This window comes from Pristiophorus japonicus, unplaced genomic scaffold (genome assembly GCF_044704955.1).
Source record: "Pristiophorus japonicus isolate sPriJap1 unplaced genomic scaffold, sPriJap1.hap1 HAP1_SCAFFOLD_717, whole genome shotgun sequence".
NCBI lineage: Eukaryota > Metazoa > Chordata > Chondrichthyes > Pristiophoridae > Pristiophorus > Pristiophorus japonicus.
The window spans coordinates 124,042-132,174 of NW_027254632.1; the positions used below are offsets into that span (position 1 = coordinate 124,042).

General features: G+C 49.5%; 1 pseudogene; it reads left to right on the top strand.

Annotated features, from left to right (window-relative positions):
* The window catches only part of LOC139256383 (zinc finger protein 850-like), a 69,353-nt pseudogene extending 62,707 nt beyond the window's left edge, over positions 1–6,646 (top strand).
* Positions 6,647–8,133: the final 1,487 nt, after the last annotated feature.

Here is an 8,133-nt window from a genome sequence, read left to right on the forward strand (position 1 = left end):
TCTGGGCACCACACTTTAGGAGCGATGTGAAGGCCTAAGAGAGGGTGCAGAAAAGATTTATGGGAATGATGCCAAGGATGAGGGACTTCAGTAATGTGGATAAACTAAGAAGCTGGGGTTGTTCTCCTTAGAGCAGAGCAGATTTAACAGAGGTGTTCAAAATCATGCGGGGTCTGGACACAGTAGATAGAGAGAAACTGTTCCCATTGGTGGAAGGGTCAAGAACCAGAGCAAGTGGTCAGGATCTGGAATGCACGGCCTGAAGGGGTGGTGGAGGCTGAGTCAAAAGGGAGTTGGATAAGTACCTGAAGGAGGGAAATCTTTAGGTCTAGGGGGCAAAGGCAAGTGAGTGGGACTAGCTGAGGTGCTCTTGCAGAGAGCCGGCAAGGGTTTGACAGGCCGAATGTCCTTCAGTGCTGTAACCATTCTGTGATTCTAACGACACCCAGCTCTACCTCACCACCACTTCTCTCAACCCCTCCACAGTCTCTAATTTGTCAGACTGCTTGTACGACATCCAGTACCAGGTGAACAGAAATTTCCCCATCACAAACTCCGGTCTCTAGCCACCAACTCCATCCCTCTCTCTAGCATCTGTCTGAGGCTGAACCAGACTGTTCGCAAACTTGGTGTCATATTTGACCCTGAAATGGGCTCCGAGCACATATCTGCACCTTAATTAAACCACCCATTTCCACCCCCATAACATTGCTCGTCTCCGCCCTTGCCTCAGCTCATCTGCTGCAGAAGCCCTCAAGCAGGCCTTTGTTACCCCTAGACTTGACTACTCCAACAAACTCCTGGCTGGCCTCCCACAATCTACCCTACGTTATCCTGAGGTCATCCAAAACTCGGCAGCCCATGTCCTAATTCGCACCAAATCCCGTTCATCCATCATCCCTGTGCTCGCTGACCTACACTAGCTCCATTTTGCAACACCTCAATTTCAAAATTCTCATCCTTGTTTACATATACCTCCATGGGTTCGCCCCTCTCTATCTCTGTAATCTCCTTCAGCCTCATAAGCTCACATCTCCCCATTTATCTGATCTCCTCAAATTCTGCCCTCTTGAGGATCCCTAATTATAAACACTTAAACCATCGGTGGTCCTGCCTTCTGTTGCCTAGGCCCAAAACTCAAACTCCCTCACTCTGCAGGTAGGAGGTTTAGAGGGTAAATTTCTTCACCCAGAATTTAGTGGGAGTCTGGAACTCACTGCCTAAAAGGGTGGTCGAGACAGAAACCATCATAACATTTAAAAAGTACTTGGATCTGCACTTGAAGTGCCGTAACCTACAGGGCTACAGATCAAGAGCTGGAAAGTGGGATTAGCCTGGATAGCTGTTTGTCGGCCGGTACGGACACGATGGGCCGAAATGGCCTCCTTCCATGCTGTAAGTTTCTGTGATTCTATGATTCTAAATCTTTTCGCCTCGGTGACAAATTATAACACTCCTGTGAAGTGCCTTTGGATATTTTACTACATTAAAGGCGCAATATAAATAGAGGCTGCTGCTGTGAGGTGATGAAGAGCCTGTTGCCCAGGTTACTGCTGTGAGGTGATGAAGAGCCTGTTGCCCAGGTTACTGCTGTGAGGTGATGAAGAGCCTGTTGCCCAGGTTACTGCTGTGAGGTGATGAAGAGCCTGTTGCCCGGGTTACTGCTGTGAGGTGATGAAGAGCCTGTTGGCAAGGTTACTGCTGTGAGGTGATGAAGAGCCTGTTGCCCAGGTTACTGCTGTGAGGTGATGAAGAGCCTGTTGCCCAGGTTACTGCTGTGAGGTGATGAAGAGCCTGTTGCCCGGGTTACTGCTGTGAGGTGATGAAGAGCCTGTTGCCCAGGTTACTGCTGTGAGGTGATGAAGAGCCTGTTGCCCAGGTTACTGCTGTGAGGTGATGAAGAGCCTGTTGCCCAGGTTACTGCTGTGAGGTGATGAAGAGCCTGTTGCCCAAGTTACTGCTGTGAGGTGATGAAGAGCCTGTTGCCCAAGTTACTGCTGTGAGGTGATGAAGAGCCTGTTGCCCAGGTTACTGCTGTGAGGTGATGAAGAGCCTGTTGCCCGGGTTACTGCTGTGAGGTGATGAAGAGCCTGTTGCCCAGGTTACTGCTGTGAGGTGATGAAGAGCCTGTTGCCCAGGTTACTGCTGTGAGGTGATGAAGAGCCTGTTGCCCAGGTTACTGCTGTGAGGTGATGAAGAGCCTATTGCCCGGGTTACTGCTGTGAGGTGATGAAGAGCCTGTTGCCCAGGTTACTGCTGTGAGGTGATGAAGAGCTTGTTGCCCAGGTTGCTCCGTCTCGCGAGCATTGGGATCCCAAAGCTCCGCCCACTCATTGTTCCTGCCCAAGGTGGCCGCGCATGCGCTGTGACCCCGCCTTGTGCAAGATGGCGGCCAGTGATCCCGCTGACCCGGGCCTGTCACCGCGGGGCAAACACGAGGCCTGTGCATTCTGAAACTCTTTTGAGTTTACCTGCAAAAACATAAAAACATTAAACGGTGCCACCCGACCTGGGTGACACTCCAGACATTTTCAAGGCCCTTTTTCTCCCCCCCTTTTTTTTGTTTTTTTTTCTGTTTTTCTTTTTTGTTTTTTTTTTGGGCACTAAATTCACAATTTTTCCCCAGTGCCCCCTATAAAAGGGAAGGGGACACTAAAAGCACCGGCAATTAAAACAAATTAACTTTAAAACGTAAAATCAAATTAAAATTTGGTTGCCGGGCGTGATGATGCACTCCAGTCCCTCCGGTGCCCACCTCTCGCGGAAGGCCGCGAGCGTACCGGTGGACACCGTGTGCTCCATCTCCAAGGACACCCTGGACCGGATGTAAGAGCGGAAGAGAGGCAGGCAGTCAGGTTGAATGACCCCCTCGACCGCCCGCTGCCTGGACCGGCTGATGGCACCCTTGGCCGTGCCCAGGAGCAGTCCTACGAGGAGGCCCTCGGACCTACCCGCTCCCCTCCTGTTACTGCTGTGAGGTGATGAAGAGCCTGTTGCCCAGGTTACTGCTGTGAGGTGATGAAGAGCCTGTTGCCCAGGTTACTGCTGTGAGGTGATGAAGAGCCTGTTGCCCAAGTTACTGCTGTGAGGTGATGAAGAGCCTGTTGCCTGTGCATTCTGATTCCGCGCCTGAGGCCTACACCGGGTGTTTATTAAGCTCCCCGGCCAAACCACGGGTCCACATCCTCCCCCGCGCCCACAATCTCCTACCGCCTACCCGAAGCGTCTCTTCGACCAACGTCTGCTGTACCAGCTGCGCATGCTCATTGAGGGAGATCCGGGCTCAGCTCCGCCCACCGCAGGAAGCTCCGCCTCTTACTCACTCCGATTGGTTGGAGGACCAACCGCCCGCTAGGTCCTCCAGCTCCGCCCCCGCTCTTCCTATTGTTCCAGAGCTGGCGTCAATCTCCCGGGCAGTGTGAGCTGAGCATGCGCAGAGCGAGCACTGGAGACACACGGACGGTGAGACGAGCTCAGGCTGGAGCCGGACTCTACACCGGGTGAGAATCAGGGGGCGCAGGGGAGTCATCGATCGGCAAGTGGGCGGGGAGGCTTCATAAACAACTGGTGTAGGCCGCAAGCCCCGAGTAATAACCCGAAACTCCCGCGTTTGCAGCGACGGATTTTTTTCTTCCGGTAACAGGCCCAGATTAACCACCATCTTTGTGCAGGAAGGCGGGAAGGTTCAGAGTGCAGCCCGCTCGCTTCATGGCGTAACCGCGCATGCGCAGCCAACTTGGCAGGGCAACAATTAGTGGGCAAGGCTCCAGTGCCCAGGACTGAAATCATTGTCTCATTTATTTTATTCCCACTCTCCACAAATCGTATTTCTCACCATCTCTCCTGAAGGCGTTGGTAAGTGCCCAGCTTATCGTTTACATCCCACACAATTCTAACAGAAGAGCCCCAGAGCTGAGTCCCCTTGTATACTCCCAGGGTTAGACTCCCCATGTACAGTCCCAGGATTAGAATCCCCACGTACAGTCTCACGGTTTGAATCCCCACGTACAGTCTCACGGTTTGAATCCCCATGTACAGTCGCAGGGTTAGACTCCCCATGTACAGTCCCAGGCTTAGAATCCCCATGTACAGTCCCAGGTTTAGAATCCAGCGCACGGAAGTGGAAATTAGGCTTCAGTGTTACAAGTTTCATCAGTTACAGCCTTTTAAAATGTTTGTGGTCAGGTATTCAAATTCCCGGATAACTCTAATCCTGGGTTTAAAGGAGGGGAGAGCTGTGTTTAAATCAAATAGTTTTTTGGAGATTTTCTGAGAGAAGAATCTGGTCAGTTTGAAACTCTGAAAGTGAAATAATTGGTTGGAAATTTCCAATTAGTTGTTTTTGACCAGGGAGGAGGAATTCTGTAACAAGGAAAGAACCGGGCAAGATTTGAAAGGTTTTAACAAAGAGTTCGAGAGACTCTTACATTTGGGATCTTTATTTTGTCCACTCGAGGAGTTAGATAACAAACTTCCTCATGTGAATGTAGAGCTGGAGTATTAGGCCGTGATCTGTTTACATGTTCATCTTCTGTTAAATACATTTTCTGAGTGAATTTAAATTTAAAACTTGGTTTGCAGGCGTGATACTCTATCCGCACAGCAAAGGTGAGAGAGATGCTGTGGGGCACATGCTAAGTCCCTAGCTGAAAGTGATTAACAGTCTAGGTTATGGGTTAAATGATCCCAGGCATGTGAAGGAACATTGTATAGAAACTAGAATTGTCTGTTCTGTATTTCTATCCTGTACTTACAGTGATGACTTTTGTAAACTCCTTTTACAGGATATTAGAAAGAGAGGATTTATAGATGGGAAACTCAAACCAAACATCATATCAAGATATGACAGAGTCACTCAATTCATCAGGACCTGAATATTATCGGCCTTTGAATGTGGAAGGAGAAATACTTGTCTGTTCTGTCTGTGGGAAAGGATTTCAAACATCAGTGTGACTGGAAAAGCACCGACACACACACCCGAGTGAGAGTGTTCCAGTGCACTGACTGTAGAAAGGGCTTTAACCAGTTACACAGCCTGAAAAAACATTGCACCATTCACAGCGGGGAGAAACCATACACGTATTCTGTGTGTGAACGAGGCTTCAACTGATCGTCCAACCTGGAAAGGCACAAGGACACCCGCACCACGGAAAAAGCGTGGGAATGTGGGAAGGGCTTCAATTACCCGTCTGAGCTGGAGATTCATCGACGCAGTCACAGTGGGGAGAGACCGTTCATCTGCTCCGTGTGTGGGAAGGGATTCACTAAGTCATCCAAACTGCTGATGCACCAGCGAATTCACACCGGGGAGAAGCCGTTCACCTGCTGTGTGTGTGGAAAGGGATTCACTCTGTCATCCAACCTGCTGGCACATAAACGAGTTCACACTGGGGAGAGGCCGTTTACCTGCTCTGAGTGTGGGAAGGGATTCACTCAGTTATCCACCCTGCAGAAACACCAACGAATTCATACTGGTGAGAGACCGTTCACCTGCTCTGAGTGTGGGAAGGGATTCACTCATTCATCCGGCCTCCTGAATCACCAGCGAGCTCACACTGGGGAGAGGCCATTCATTTGCTCAAAATGTGGGAAGAGATTCACTCGGTCATCCAACCTGCTGGCACACAACAAGCAAGTTCACACTGGGGAGAGGCCGTTCACTTGTTCCGTGTGTGAGAAGGGATTCGCTCAGTTATCCAGCCTGCTGACACACAAACGAGTTCACACTGGGGAGAGGCCGTTCACCTGCTCCGTGTGGGAAGGGATTTGCTCAGTTATCCACCTTGCGGAATCACCAGCGAGTTCACACTGGGGAGAGGCCGTTCACCTGCCTCGTGTGTGAGAAGCGATTCAGTCGGTCATCCAACCTGCTGGCGCATAAACGAGTTCACACTGGGGAGAGACCGTTCACCTGCCTCGTGTGTGAGAAGCGATTCAGTCGGTCATCCAACCTGCTGGCGCATAAACGAGTTCACACTGGGGAGAGGCCGGTCACCTGCTCCGTCTGTGGGAAGGGATTCACTGCACTAGCCAGTCTCCAGAAACACCAGCTAGTTCACACTGGGGAGAGGTTGTTCACCTGCTCGGAGTGTGGAAAGGGATTTACTCAGTCCTCCAACCTGCTGGCACACAACAAGCAAGTTCACACTGAGGGCAGGCCATTCACTTGCTCCGAATGTGGGAAGGGATTCGCTCTGTCATCCGGCCTCCTGAAACACCAGCGAGTTCACACTAGGGAGAGACTGTTTACTTGCTCCAAATGTGGGAAGGGATTCACTCGGTCATCCGACCTGCTGGTACACAACAAGCGATTTCACACTGGGGAGAGGCCGTTTCCTTGCTTCGTGTGTGAGAAGGGATTCGCTCAGTCATCCGACCTGCTGGTACACAACAAGCGAGTTCACACTGGGGAGAGGCCATTCTCTTGCTCCGTGTGTGGGAAGAGATTCATTGTGTCATCTGACCTCCTGAGACACCAGCGAGTTCACAATTGACTCCAGGGGTTGGAATCTGCTGTTAATCACATTCGTTACTGAACCATGTTCATTCTGGCAGTTGGAGTTTGTTTCTGCTGATGTTAATAACCCTATAACTGGGCTATAGTTTAATATTCTGTAAATGTCAAATAAATAGGCTTTCTTTTAAACACCGTGTGCCTAGTCCTTGATATCTCAAATGATAAGACGAGCTGATTGAGGACTTGTTCAGAACTGAGTGGAATACATCTTGGAACGGAGTTCCCACAACTTTTCAAAAGATGAATCTACAAGATGTCCAAGTCTGACATTCGATTTCACCCGATGGGAAATATTCTGATAATATGTTACTGTCACAGGGCAAAGCAGCAATGTTACTTTAACATCAGTTTAATCAAACTCAATGATCTCAATCCGATCCCCACAGTTAAACGTCTCCTTAAAGCTGACGGTGTCGGTAGTTCTGCAGCTCATTTCTCAGTGTTCATTCTTTATTTATTCATTCATTCTCGGGAGGTGCGCGAGCCGGATTGGCATTCATTGCCCATCCATAATTGCCTGTTTAGGAGGTGGTGAGCCGCTGCCTTCTTGAATCGTGCTGCAGTCTATGAATGAGAGGGGATATCATAGAAACATATAAAAATCTGATGGGATTGGACAGGTTAGATGCAGGAAGAATGTTCCCGATGTTAGAGAAGTCCAGGAGTCACAGTCTAAGGATAAGGGGTAAGCCATTTAGGACTGAAATGAGGAGAAACTTCTTCACTCAGAGAGTTGTGACCCTGTTGAATATATCTAACGAACTGACCTCAAAAGGGAGTTAAATATGGTCCTTACGGCTAAAGGGATCAAGGGGCATGGAGAGAAAGCAGGAATTGGGTACTGAAGTTGCATGATCAGCCATGATCATATTGAATGGTGGTGCAGGCTCGAAGGGCCAAATGACCTACTCCTACACCTATTTTCTATGTTTCTGAGGTCAGGATGGTGCGTGACTTGGAAGGGAACTTGGAGGTGCTGGTCTTTCCATACACCTGCTCTCCTTGTCCTACACGGTGGAGATTATGGGTTTAGAAGGTGCTGTCGAAGAAGCCTTGGTGACTTGTTGCTCTAGTTGGTGCACACTACAGACATAGTGGTCCTCATCTTTTTAATCCAAGACAGGCCTCAGCCCAGTCATTTGTTCCCAATGTTGATACAGTAGTTCAAGACGTGCCAGGTATCAGGAGCAGTATCGAGAGGTGCCAGGTATCAGGAGCAGTATTGAGATGTGCCAGGTATCGGGAGTAGTATCCAGAGGTGCCAGGTATCGGGAGCAGTATCCAGAGGTGCCAGGTATCAGGAGCAGTATCCAGAGGTGCCGGGTATCAGGACCGACATGGATTATCTTCATTTATTCATATTTTAATAACTTTTTCTGAATGTGAGCCATGCCAAGTGCCAAGATATCGGACCACCATAGATGTTTTGGGAGCTTTATTCTGATTTTATCCCATGCTGTACCTGCCCTGTGATGTTAGAAAAGTTCCCTAGATTCTAGAACAGTCCCAGCGGATGGGAAAGTAACAATTGCTCATTGCACACAGTACTCTGCCTGACCATTTATTATGAGCATAACAATTGGTGACGAGGTAATGAACCGCGCAAAAATGCAAAG